Source organism: Heterocephalus glaber, unplaced genomic scaffold, assembly GCF_053883595.1.
Source record: "Heterocephalus glaber isolate CG9 unplaced genomic scaffold, H.glaber_assembly_v1.0 deba00000347, whole genome shotgun sequence".
NCBI classification, from domain to species: domain Eukaryota; kingdom Metazoa; phylum Chordata; class Mammalia; order Rodentia; family Bathyergidae; genus Heterocephalus; species Heterocephalus glaber.
This window is the reverse complement of record NW_028258143.1, coordinates 9,496,552-9,511,286: the sequence shown is the minus strand read 5'-3', so window position 1 is coordinate 9,511,286 and position 14,735 is coordinate 9,496,552. Positions and strand designations below refer to the sequence as shown.

At 35.5% G+C, this 14,735-nt stretch overlaps 1 protein-coding gene and 1 pseudogene across 9 annotated transcripts in view; both read left to right on the top strand.

The window, feature by feature from the left end:
• Thsd7b (thrombospondin type 1 domain containing 7B) overlaps nucleotides 1-14,735 on the top strand; it is a 1,329,200-nt gene that overhangs the window by 1,257,037 nt on the left and 57,428 nt on the right. The window lies entirely within an intron of this gene.
• Nucleotides 3,746-6,871, top strand: LOC147829846 (ribosome production factor 2 homolog pseudogene; annotated as a pseudogene).

The window sequence follows — 14,735 nt, the reverse complement described above, 5'->3', positions numbered from 1 at the left end:
AACTGCTGAGCTAAATCCCCAGCCCTCCTCTGTTTTTCTTGATGTATGGCACTTCCACTTGAACCTATTGAAATCAGAGAAAGAGGGATAATACTGCCCAACTCTGAAGTTAGTATGAAGAGAAATATATGTAAATCATTATATAATCATTTACCACTATATCTGGCACAAAAGTCCAGGAATAAATTGTCAATATTATCTATTCTACCAATATTAAATGCTTGCTATTTGTCAGATGTTTTGCACTGGGGTTACAAAGTAAAGAGTCCTTGTTCTCAAAAAACCTACAATATAATGAAGAATGCAGAAAATTTTACATCAGTTTCCAAAGTGGTAGGTATTAAGAGAAGAAAAGCAAAGGTTGTCAATAGATCATATTGACTTACACATTTCTTAACCCCTAGGAAGAATTTTCTCTTCAGGAAGAGAATATTTATTTCGAAAACTGGGAGTTTGCTAAGGGACAGTAGGTCAAAGTGGACTAGGAGAATGATAAGAAAAGGAAGGAAGCAAGGAAGGAAGGAAGGAAGAAAGGAAAGAAGGAAGGGAAGGAGGTGGCCAGGGAGAGAGAGGAGGGAGGGAAAAAAAGAGAGGGGGGAAAGGAGGAGGATGATGAGGAGGAGGAGGTGAAAGAGGAAGGAGAAGGAGGAGGAGGAGGAGAAGAAGAAAAGAGGAAGAAGAGGAGGAGAAGGGGAAGAGGAGAAGGAGGAGGAGGAAGGAAAGGAGGAGCAGGAGGAGGAGATCCAGTATTAATGAGAGCCCAGAGCAACGGTGTTACTAGAAATGATGGACCAGACGAGAGCCCATGTGGGGCCTCTAATATTGCCAGCCCATATGTACAACTCAGTAACACTTTCCAGTAAGCAGATCTGGCCAACAAAGCATAAGGTTCTTCTGAAAGAAAAGGGACCCAAAATTCTTTGGTGGGAGAGGACAGGTAAAGGTGGAGACAGACTCTAGATGAACTGTTTGGCCCATTTCCTTTGGTTTATGATGGAGCATTGGAAGGCAGAAGGTCCCCAAAAAGGCACAGAAAGATTCCCTTTTCTTTTTCTGGTGTCTGGATAGAGATCCTTAATTCCTACACTACTGACAGACCAAAATTTTTGTCCTGGGATTCTCATTCCAGACAACATTCTGGAGACCCTCATGGGACTGGAGACAGGGGTAATTAACTAGTTATCTTTACTGGACTTTGTATTTGGTTCCTGAACTGCTAGGGCTTAGGGTGAAGAAAGAGAAGTAAGTATCACGTTAGGAGGAGTAAGAAGAGGCAAGAAAAGAGAGGGGAAGTAATTTAAATAGGAATTAAGAGTTTATCAACCCTTAATTCAAATAACAGTTGCCACCTACAGACTCTCTGAGGATAAGGCAGATAGTTATGAGTGTATCCGTTAGTTATATTATTCATCAGTCTCAGACTCTGTCTCTATCTCTGTTTCTCTATCTTTGTCTCTCTGTCTGTCTTTCTGTCTCTATCTCTGTCTTTGTCTCTGTCTCTCTCTCTCCCCAAGTCTACTAGGGACTGATCCTAGGGCCTTTGCTCTAAGCTATATTCCCAGTCCTTTTTATTTTAAAACAGTCTTGCTAAGTGTCCAAGTTGCCCAGGATGGGCTTGAACTTGCGATTCTCCAACCCCAGCCTCCCAGGACTAGGATTACAGTCATGTCCTAATGCACTCAGCTGTACTTCTCTCTTAGTTAAAAAATAACTATTTGCAAATAAAGTTAAATTTACATGAAATTTACACCACAAGTTTTCAAGTTTATTACATATTCATTCTCTCTCCCCCTTCTCTCTCTCTCTCTCTTTCTCTCTCTCTCTCTCTCTCTCTCTCTCTCTCTCTCTCTCCAGAACTTTTCTCTCCACATATATTTAACCATATATTTATCCTGAGCCATTTGAGTATACAGGGTAGGCATCATCCAATTTATACCCTTAATGTTGATAATTTAATATATATTCCTAAGTACGAGGATTTTTCTCTATGATAATTACAACATAATTAAGAAATTCAAGGACTGTAACATTCATATGATGCTGATAGCTAATCTGTAAGCCGTCTTTTTGTTTATTCTCAATGCCCTAAACACTGTCCAGTATAATATCTGTGGTCTTTTTATTGTAGGATCCAGATTTTATTGAATTTAGTGATAATATCTCTTTAACTACACTTTTCTTTCTCTTTCATGGTTTCTCTTATGTGAGAAACCCAAAATATAAATAGAGACCAAAATAAAAGTTAAATAATAGGAAATAGAGAGATAGGTCTTTTACAAGTGGAAAGAGGACCATGAGTTGGGGCGGGGGGGTGGTTAAAAAGAATTGAGATATGCTATATACATGTGCCAACTCTTCATGAGGAATGTAATCACTATGTACTAAATACATGTAATAGTAAAACATAAAAATTGAAAAGAATGATTGACATTTTCAAAGAATGCAGGCAAGTATTTTAGGCAGGTCTTTCTCTGTCCTTTATTCGCAAGTTCCAAAAGTAACAAGCAAGCGACAGCCTCAGACTCTGTGATTGGGTATACCATACATCATTCATCTATTTGAAGGTCTCTGATTGGACTGTAAATGTACTTTCACAACTCTATAGCATAGAAGTACCAGCCAGAGAAACTACATGGAAATGTCCATGTTAAAATTTTTACTCAAATATCTTAGCTTATAAACAAAATCTACTGATATTTTTTCATTATCCAAATTTCCCCTTAGCAATAGGTCAGGAAAACCTTATAAAGAATGTTATATCACTTTGATGATATCATAGTTTTTGCACTTGCTATAGTCACTCTTGCAAATACTGACTGAGACATGTATCTGGTACTCCTTCCCATTAGCTTTCCACATCCAATAAGCCAGGCCCATAGACTGGGAACATGTTTTATGAACTGTGTGGGTTCATTAAAGGCAAACAGAAATCCTTATTCATTGTTCTATACATAGCCTGGCCCTTCAATTCTGTAGTCTGATTCTGCTTTATTATTAGCTTAAAAACTGTACTTTCTTGACTCTGGTTTCTACCTCTAATTACCATTGTTCATATTAAGTGCTTTTCAGGTTAAAATAAATTAGAAATTGTAGTAACTGAAACCTTGACACAGGATTGTGATGCATTAGCCCTCCTAGATTCTAATCCTGGCATGAGTATTTAGTATAAAGTTGAATAGTCTTTGAGCTTTAATTTCTCTGTCTATAAGAACAAGATATTAAAAGTACAGCTAACTTGTCGGGAGGTTGAAGGATTCTGAGATCATCCATGTGGATGTTTTCTACAGTATGAGGCACTTTTTCGTGTTCTAAAATGTTCCCTGTTGCTATTATGGGGAGGATAGGACAGCAGTAGGAATATAGGTTGTATTCCATCATTATTAACCTCTTTATGTCTCAAATGAAAAGCAGAGGCTATAATCAGCTACTCTTCTATACACAAATTTGTAGGACTCCTCAAATCTGGAGAAGAGACAGAAGACAGCCCATTACAGTAGGATCCAGGAACCCAAATCTCTGGTCTTTCTACTGATCAGTTATTTTAGGGTACTGCTCAGCATTTTAACTACTTATTAGATTTGCTACGACATCATGCTAATTATACCTTTGTTGTGTTCTATACTTTTGCCTGCATGAAATACATTAATTGTAAACATGCACTGTACTTGCAAAACCCCCCAAACTATTAGGAACTTATATTTACATAAGTTAATCTAACTAAAGTCATTGAATATCTCAAGTTCCTGTAGGGGCAAAGTGATAAATATTTTCTCTGAGCCAATGAAGAGTTGCCTTGCAAAGGTTAAATTGTTACTCACTAGCATATTTTCTTTTTAAATCTATTTATAAATTATTTCTTATGCACATGGGTTTATTCCAGGTCCTAGAAATTTGAACAGTCAGAAAGATCACATTCCAGCCCTCATAGAACATACATTCTATTGGATGGGAGAGATAGAATTAAAAACATGCATAACAAATTTAAAAATCAACTAATAGCTCAGTGACACCCCACCTGCCTTGCAAGCACAAGATCCTGAGTTTGATCCCCAGTACCAAAAACAAAAAAACCAAAAACCCCCAAAATCAATTAATACATATCAAGTAGTGATAAATGATTTAGAGGAGAAAATATATGTAGGTAGACAAGTGACATAAAAGATTGTTGATAGTTTTATATAGCATGGGCAATGGAAGCTGCTTTAATGAATGAGCACTTGAACAATGACTTCAATTAAACAAGTTAGATAAGAACAGGAGGAAGAGCATTGCTGGCAGAGGGAACAGCAAGAGTAAAAGGCTGAGAGAAGGGGAAGCTTGTTCTCTAGGAACATCATGGAGGCCAGTAGTGAATGGGAAGAGTATGTCAGGTGAAGAGCAGATCATGGGCATGCTGAGATGGTGCCAGGTCAGGTGTTAATAAGGTTTTGGGGGTGTAAAGTAGGACTTTGACTCTCAGCAAGTTGGGAAATCCTTAAAGGGTATGGAATGGACAAGTTAAGTGGTCTGAATTGTATTATTCTAAAAAGATAACTAATATAAACTATAGAATGGGAAAGGCCATGTCTATTATGAAGTTATTGCTATCATCTCTGTGGAAGATGGATGGTGCTCTTTACCAGGAAAGGGGTGATACTGATGATGAAATGTAGATGAATCATGTATTTTCCTTTGAAGTTAAAACTGAAATTATTTGTTCATGATCTGGTTGCAAAGTGTGAGAAAAACAAAGGAGTCAACAATGACTCTAAAATATATGAACTGAGCTTCTAGATCACTGGAGTTGCCATTCATAAAGATAGGAAAAAGTGTAGAGGAAGGTATTGAAGATGGGAAATTAAGACTTTGTTACTGTACATATGATGTTCAAACACAGTGCTTTGAGGACAGTGGTTTTCAAACCAGACCTTGCTTTGGAATCAGCTGAAGGACTCATTAAAACTTGTTGCTGAATCTAACCTATGGAGTTGCTTTTTGTTTGTCTTTGTGGGTTTTTAAAAAAATTCTTAAGTGGATCTTGGTTGGGGGCCAATAATTTTCATGTCTCACAAATCCCTAGGTATTTTTGATGCTATAGTCCTGGGACACTTGGAGAAAACTGTTTTAGGGCTGAGGGTATTCATGGGAGTCATGGCTAAAGTAAAGAGATCACAAATCATTAGACGAGAGGAATTAAAACATAGGTACTAGAATGCTTTCTGTGCTTTGACTGCTGGAGAACTCTCTAGATTCTGCTTACTTCCAATATATGGCCAATATTGATGTGTATTATTAGCTCATGCCTAAATGATGACCAACAGCTTTTGAGTTTTAACTCCATTACGTATTCTGGCAAAAGGAACACAGATGATCCTGACTTACCATGAGGTTACATAAATTAAAACTATTATGACCTGAAAATCCATTCAGGGTGTGGGGGTGTAGCTCAGTAGAAGAGTACAGGCTTGACCTGTGAGAATCTGGGTTCAATCCTGTGCACTGAGAAAAGGAAAGAAAAGGAAGTGAGGAAGAGAGAGAAGAGAAGAGAAAGAAGAGAAGAGAAGAGAAGAGAAGAGAAGAGAAGAGAAGAGAAGAGAAGAGAAGAGAAGAGAAGAGAAGAACCTAGGCAGGAGGACCCAGAGAAGGAGGAGAAGGAGAAAGAAGAGGAGGAGGCATAGTAGTTTGTTCTGTTTGTTCTGTTGGAATTGTCAGGAATTTTTGATTGAGATTTTCTCTCAAAATGTGAAAATAAATAGAAGATTTTGGGGATCAACACCGAGAGGCCCATTCGACAGTTGGATAGCCATGTCTTTGCTTGGGAGTATGAAGATACTCTTGGAACCTGTGTTATATCTGAAACAAATGTTTAACATGTGGATACAGAAGGAAATAATAAAAACAGTGCTGAAATATAAATGCCACACAATGAAGAAACTCAGCATGACCAGGACTTTCTTGACAGAAAAGGAGGAAGGACAAGAAAGCATAGAAAGCCCAAAACAAAATGGGCCAAGAGATTCCTTGAGAAGAGAGAACCAAAACTTAGTGAAAATAATAAAAATGCCATGCTGATCAAAGGAGGAAATGCGAATGCAACAGTGACACAAATACTGAAAGATGTGTATGCACTGAAAAAATCATATGGAGTTCTGTATAAAAAGAAAACTACAACACCATTTGAGGATCAGACATCACTGGAGTTCTTTTCAAAGTCAGATTGTTCTTTATTCATGTTTGGATCCCATAATAAGAAGTGGCCCAATAACCTAGTAATAGGTTGTATATATGAATACCATGTGCTGGATATGATTGAATTAGGTATTAAGAAATTTGTGTCTCTAAAAGATATTAAGAACAGTAAATGTCCTGAGGGAACAAAACCCATGTTAATATTTGCTGGTGATGATTTTGATGTAACGGAAAACTACAGAAGACTAAAAAGTCTTCTTATTGATTTCTTCAGAGGCCCCACAGTAGCAAATATCTGCCTGGCTTGGTCAGAGTATGTTCTGCACTTTATTGCTCTGAAGTGGGAGGTTTACTTTTGAAGCTATAAGTTGCTGTTGAAGAAATCTGGTTGCAGAACACCACAGATTGAGTTAGAAGAGATAGGACCTTCATTGGATGTGGTTCTAAGGAGGACACACCTGGCCTCAGATGACCTTTGTAAGTTATCTATGAAAATGCCAAAAGTTCTCAAGGTAAAGAAGAAGAAAAGTATGCCCCCATGATACTTTTGGTACAACTTATGGAAGGATTCATATGCAGAAACAAGACCTAAGCAAACTACAAACCAGGAAAATGAAGGGACTGAAGAAGCGACCTGCAGAGAGGATAACAGAAGACCAAGAGAAAAAGTCAAAGAGAATTAAAAACTAATTAATGGAACTTAGCCAACAACTAGAGTTTTATTATAATCTATTTACTATAGGAATCATCAAGCCTCCATACAATTTAATTTCTTTTTGTTTTTGTTTATTTCCAGTACCAGGGATTGAACTCAGGACCTTGTGCTTGTCAGGCAGGTGCAGTGCCACTGAGCTATATCCTTGGCCCTAATACAATTCAATTTCGTAAAAGACTTCATTGTATATTTTTATAACACAGTAACTTACTATCTATTATTGTGAACAATTAATGTACCAGTTTTTAAAGAAAAAAAGAAGAGAAGAGTAGAGGAGACATGTAATACACCTACACTTTGAATACCGCAGTTTACCAACACTGGACATTGTAGAGCAGTGATGTCAAATCTTTTAGAGACCTAGTGCCAAACTCAGCTCCAAATCCACTTATTACAAAGTGCTGACCTTCAATTAAACCTGAATACTGAAGTTTTAGTCTAGAACCTCTACATTAACATCTTTTGTCTTAAAAGAAAAATGCAATAATACATATGCCATAGGTTCACCACTGCTACTGTAGAGTACCTGTTGTTTCTCCTTGTGATCGTTGGGATGACATTTGCACCACCAGAAAGTCCAGTAAAGCCATATTATCTCTGGGGACTCTATACTATATATCATCACTTTTCCAAGACATGAAGAATTGACTCAGTCACCACCCTTTTGGATCTCTCCTCTGATTAATTTCAACTTATCTAGACAGGATGGAGATTCCTCCTACCATATACCCACTTCTTATGGAAAAGGATGTGCTTAAGAAATCAACTTTTTTTTACAAGTTTACATTTAAAAATTGTGTTTGTGGCTTTTGGCCACGTGTAAGTGAAAATAAGTGAGTTTTTTAGATACATATTTTATTCAAGAATTGTTTTATAGACCTGTTATTTAAAGAAAAAATACTTTAACTCCAGTGAAATATAATAAAGAGGAAAATAAAGTAAATATCCCTTCAAAAATATTGTAGCTTAAATATACAGAAAAAAACCCAAATTGAAAACGCAGTTTTGAAATCATGATAATGACATTCTGTGATGGAAAAAAATGTTTCATAGGGGCCGGGGATTTGGCTTAGTGGTTCCAGCACCTGACGCGCAAGTGCAAGGTCCCGAGTTTGATCCCCAGTACCAGAAAAAAAAACCCAAAAAATGTTTCATAAGGATTTTTAAACTAGATTAGTGGCTTCTTAACTTTTTCTTTACCATGACCTACTATATGAAATGTATTTTGTGTAGCAACAAAACAAACATGATGCTTATTGATGGGATGATATATATGAGATAAAAGTTCCAAGAAATAATTCTTTTTCTGATTATGGGGTATATTTTTTTTGTATAATTCCCTATTAGTTTTTAAATTGCTGATTTTAAACCACCCAGTTGAGAACAAAGATGGTATAGTTAAAACATGGAATTATAAGACTGACATGTGGATTCTCAGCTCTGTTCCTTTCTTGCTACATCATCATGAATAAACTGCTTAACTTCTATGTGCCTTTAGTAAAATGGGGGTAATAATATATGTATCTCATAAAGCAGCTATAAAAATGAACTGAGTTGAAGCATTTAGAACAGTGACCTGAACAAAGTAATAGCTATAAAAGCATTAGCTATCCAAATTGTTTTCACAACCCACTAATATGTAATGGCTTGTAGATTGAAAATAAAATCAGTTTTTTATGACTAAGACTCATGTCTCTTGCCTACCACCTTACTATTCAAAACACGTAAAGTTATTAAATTAAATTAAATTTTTTAGAAGCAAATTCAATACTTTTCTTTTGAAAGGAAGATAAAATTGTATAATTTTAAAATGCTGTTTTTGTTCTTTAAAAATATAATTATACATATTTTTGGGAAAAAAGGTATGATCTCTTGAAAATCCTGACTATAAAAGGAAAACTCTCTCTGAGATGGTTTTATTTATTAGTGTGTTGCCTTACATTTAATGTATTCTTCAATACTGTTTGTTTAAAGTGAATGGAAAGTTTAAAAGTGTTTCCAAAAAAAAAAATCAACGGACTCACATAGAAATAAATTAATAACTGTATAATTTAAAAATAATTTCAATTCCTTTGTTTTAAATATGCAACCCAAAATGTGTTACATGGACTAGTGCTCATTAGATTAATAAAAGTTTGAGATTCTTGCAAATTCACAGTATATTGATAATCTGTAAAAACAACCCCAAATTATAATGATTCAAATTCAATATAATTGTGTTGATCATCCATTAAATAGTCCTGGGGGATTTCCACGTGTGGAAAATACACTGTGTACTTCAGGGATTCATTTGGGTACAGAAGCCGATAATGGATCTACCATCTTCAACTTTGCTTCCAAAATCCTTCCAGTGATTTTGGTTATCATCACTCCATCTCCCTCAGGAAGGGGTAGAGCACGGAGAATGATGGGTGGATTTCAGGGTGAAAGGTGGAAATGTCATACATGGACTCCCACTTATCTGGATTTTTCAGATCTCAGTTATTCCTGGTCATACCCAACGTCAAGGAAGGTAGGGGTATGTCCAATCCTATGCCCAGGAGGAAAGGATTATATATATAAATAGTATTATAATGACTAAAAACACACTATGCCAAACATTTCAATAGTTATATTTTCAATAGTAAAAATTTTGTTTCCTAAATGCATTTGAAAAGGGATTCCTTGTTTATATTTGTGGTACTTACTAACATACTGCAGAAAACAAGACCTTGGAAAATATTATTGAGAGACTATCCAATCATATAATGAAAACAACTTAAATTCTCCAAAGATAGTTAAAGTAAAATTTCATGTAACTTTGAAAATCATTGATTTTTAACACAGATTCAGATAAAACAAATACAGATTTAAATCTATGTAACAGCCACCCAAGAGGTACAACCTTCCCTCTATGCTGGAGGAGCTTCACAGCTTCCCCATAACTGTAAATCCTCACATCCGTCAGAGGTAAACTCAACTCTAATGTCCATGATAATCTTTTCCTTATAGATCTGTCATCCAAGTATGCCAAACCCTATTAGTTAGTTCTGCCTCTTTTGAGATAGGTTGAGATATGTCCGCAGATCTCCTTTAGTCTAGCCTTTCATTTGTTTCTTCTTCCTTTTTTGCTTTTTCCTTTCCTGGTAATTTATTGTCAATAAAAATAAACCACCTCTTCTATAACAATTTCCAGTCTGCCTTTCCTGAATTGAGTGTCCTTGGTGAGGTTGAACATGGTTCACTGTCCTTGAATTCACTGTAAATTGGGGCTTGGATATAGAAGCTTCCTCAGTCATTGGTGAGACTCCTTCACAGAAGATGTATTCTTTATCAGAAAATTCACAATGTGTGGTTATTGTCTTTTCATAAGTATGACTGCTGTGATACTTAACTGATTGTGTTAACTTGAATAAGAAACGCCAAACTAAATTGGGTTAGCATAGGTCTGGGGCGATCCAGGAGATTTACTGAAGACAAAAGACCCGCCCTAAGGAGGCTTGTTCCTTAAATGGTATAAAAGGGAAATAAAGAAGGAAGGCTCAATTGTGTTTCTTCTAAGGGGATCCAGTCTTCCCCTTACCTTGCATGTTGTGTCTCCTGTCTCCCAGTGCAGACTCTTCAGCCTCCAGCACAGAACCTTCAGCCTTCCGTCACAGACCTTTTGGCCTCCTGATACACACTCACACAGAACACTACAGTGAGCTCCAGGCCTTTGGATCCTTGGGGGTCTCCAGCACATAGACAGTCCTTTTGCACTTTTCCACATCTGACTCTGGGTGGCCATTGCAACCCAATGTTATAAATTCTTATCTATATTTATATATCTTGCATTAAATCTGTTTCTTTAGTAAGCACTGACTGAGATAATTACCATTGATAGACAATGCCTAGACTCTTCATTATTTAGGAAGTACAAAATGGCAGTACTCCAATTCTATCATGCTTTCTCACCTATTGGTGGAAGTACTGCATCCATTAGGAGAAATTTTGCCTCAATTGTATTTACCTACCTAACGATTTATTTTGTGTAGAGAGGCAGGAAAATTGGTTAACCCTATATTTACCAGATATAAAATATTTTTAGAAGCTTTCGTCATGTGTACCTTTTTTGTATCATTATGAAATCAGATTTACATAAACTTTTTATCCTTTTCACTTATCATCTATACTAACAGATTGTCCTTGTGCTAGTCTTTTAAAATGTGTTACATAAAATTTAAGTAAACATGTGGTGGTCTTTGTTAGCATTCTTGTTATGTGACAAAGTAGAGTGTTTTATGCCCATTTTAGACATTTCATTTGTCATACTTGTAATCAGCTACTTCTCTACAAATTCTTGCCTTTTTCTACTAGAAGTGACTCTTCATTGCCACAGTAAGAGTTCAAAACATCTAAAGATGTTCACCTTATTGGACGTCACTGTTTCTAGGCCACTTCAGGAAGAAGAGCTCTGAAATTTTTATTACTATTTTATTTTGAAAATTAAATATAAAAATGGATTCAGACTGTAGTGTTTCTGGTTCAAATTCAGAACTATAAGAGTTCTCTTAAATTCTTTCTTATATATTTTCCATGCTAAGAATCAGGTTTATCAAGAACACTGGAGATTTCTGGCACCTGCCTCGCAAGTGCAAGGTCCCGAGTTCAATCCCCGGTACCAAAAAAAAAAAAAAAAAAGAACACTGGAGATCATAGCAATAGACCATATCATAATTATACAATTACCTTATTCCATATTACCAGAGAAAGCATTCTAAGAGTAACCTTACTGGGCTGGGGATTTAGCTCAGTGGCATTGCACCTGCCTTGCAAGCTCAACGTCCTGAGTTCGATCCCTGGTACAAAAAAAAAAAAAAAAGAGTAACCTTACCTACACTATCACCATTACTGTTTTTTTTTGGTACATAAGCACTCCGTATTCTTTTACTTTCTTATTTTATCTCAATATTCAGAGCATACCAACCTTACATTAATAAGTTGTACTTATGAAGATGACTCATCTAACTCTACACATTAATGTTATTCTAGCCTTTGAATGTATCAAACACAGCCTGCAGTGATAATCCCAAAGTGCACTGGAAAATTTTTTCTTAGAGTTCTTGCTTCTTATTAATAATTTGACTGTGATCTTTATCATTGAAATTTGCCTTTACTAGGTGTAAAATTCTTGTATCACTTTCTTTCTTTGTGAATATTACATTTCTGTACTTTATTTCTAACATAAGGTTTTCCTGTCAAAATATGAGAATATTATTCTATTTCCTTTACAAACCATCTGATATTTTTGTCTATATATTAAAATTTTTTTCTTCTTCAAACCTCAGTAATTATATTAGAAAATGTTTCAATATTGTGATTCTGATATGCTCTTTCAATAGGCAGTTTCAAATCTTTGTTTTTATTGGAAAGTTTTCTTGAATTCTTTTTAACTTTGATGCTTTTGCTTTAGTTTTCTTTTAATGAAATCTTATATGTGTGTGGCATCTGTTTTGCCTCATATCTCTACCGGTTTTTCTTAAGTCTGTTTACTCTTTTTTTTGTTGTTTTTTAATTTCAACTTTTTCTTAACTTTTTAATTTTTCTAAAGACATTATTTGTCGTATTTCTGAATCTTGTATTACTTCTAGGTTCATTTTCATTTTTGAAAATTAATTACATTTTTAATTGTTTTCTAATTCTTACGTTTATACCTTTTCTTAGCTTCTGTCATTTCCTAAATGATTTTTAGAGTTTTCATCTGCTTTGTATGCCTGTCTTTCTGCTGCAGTTTCTTATCTAGACAGATGTTATTTTGCCCTTTGTGCACTTCTTTTTTTATAATACCCTTTTGTGAAATTTGAACTTTATCTCTTTCTTTGCTTCTTGTTCTGGGAAATCAGTTTTGTGAACTTTTAGAAGAAGGGTGTCTAAAAATGAAGCAGTTCACTGTATGAGATTTGCTAGTTTTATTTTCCCACCCCACCTTGCTTACTGTTCTACTTTTGCCTTCATTATGATAGTCTCTGTATTGTTTATGGAAAAATTCTTGCCACTTACTTTTCTTCAGTGGAGCAGTAAGGGAGGGGAGTGGATTGTCCTAGAAGCGAGCTTTGACCTGACAATGTTGAGAGTTCATTGAATCTGGACTGCACAGATTTCAAAGACCTCGCTCTGGGTTCTTTATATTCCTCTGCTTGTGTGCAGCATCTTCAAAGTTGCCACATTGAATTTTCACTTTGTTGGTCTTTAATATGTCAGATGTCCATTCTTACCTTCTGCTTTCTCCTGCCAGATGCTGATATCTCCTGGATCTTATACCTTTAGTCACTGCTCCCAGTCACTGCTTCACAATTTATGGAGATGATGTTGCATTTAATTGACTTTGGCCACTGTTGCACTGTGATGTGCAAAGAACTTCTCAGATCTGTATCCTTCTACTCTGAAACTCTAAGACCTTTAAAAAACAGTGCAGCACTGTTTTATAATCTTTTAGACCTAGTTTTTTCCTCTTTTGTCAACCTTTGAGAATTAAGGTTTAATTTCACTAAAAATAATTCTTAGAATGTACTGTAATGTTTTGCATGTGAACTTTGTCCCCCATTTTTTCCAATAGGAAACTAAAGTTCATAGAATAGGTATCTATTTTTTTCATACAAAATCCATAGGGAGAAACTGCAGGCAGCTAATTGGCCAAATAAACAAGTGAACATGTCAGAATGATCAAATAAACCCTGTAACAGAATAAAGGTGATGGAAGCTGGTAATACTGGGCCTTGAAATCATGCTCATCTCCAGGCAAAAAATTTACTGAATGACTTTAAATTTAAAAGTACCTGGATTTATAACAGCTTTAAATTGCAATCATCAAAAGTTCAGTGAGAGAAGACTACCAGACTATACCTCCTTGTTTGGATTTATATGAAATGTTTTATGTAAATTATCTGTTATCTTTTAAATGGGCAAGTTACAACTCATTTATTTGTATGTTTTATTAATAGAATGATGTATTCTTGTATTCTGAGAAATGTATAAGAATTCCAGAAAATGATATATTCTTTCATCAGACATGAAGACTTTGAGAAATCCATATATTGAGGCAATGTGACCATAAACCAGGGTGTATCATTTTTTCAGGTAATTTACACAAATGCAGTCTGATTGCCCAAGAACAATGAAAGCATCTTATATAACACATATTTATTACTTGTACACACTAGACCAGACAGAAAGAAAATTAAGAAATGGACTCTCTAAATGGCCCAAAAAAAGCCATTCATACACATGAGAACAAGTATAAATACAGTAGCATTGTTTACTGGATGAAATCTTTTTATTTACTATGGATATGAGGGAGTCAGTGGAAGGTCACAAATGTGACATCTTTTTTAATTCATTGATTTTATTGATACTTTTTAGGTATACAATATGATGCCATTCATCATTGGGAATCTGCACCTTTACATAATATATCTTGGGTCTTATTTTTTACCCATTTTCCTACCCTCTCTTCAACCCCTCTACCCCTCCCTATTTACAAAGACTTTGTTTCCAATTTTTCCCTTCCTCATATTTGTTCTTTTCCCTTCTTTCCTTTCCCATACCCTTCCCACTTCCTCTTCCCCTTTGGACCATATCTTCGTATTTCACATTTTCTATTATACATTTTGATCCCTTTACACTTTCAGTTTCTCACACCAGAGAAACTATTTGGTAATTACACATCTGAGTCCTATTTATTTCTCTTGAGTATGGCCTCAATGTGTATCCATTTAGCTATACATTTCTCTAATATCTCATTCTTCATGGCTGAGTGGTTCTAAATTTTATTTTAAAAAAACCCCACATTTTGTCTATCCAGTCTTCAGTTGATGGGCACTTTGGCTATTTCCAA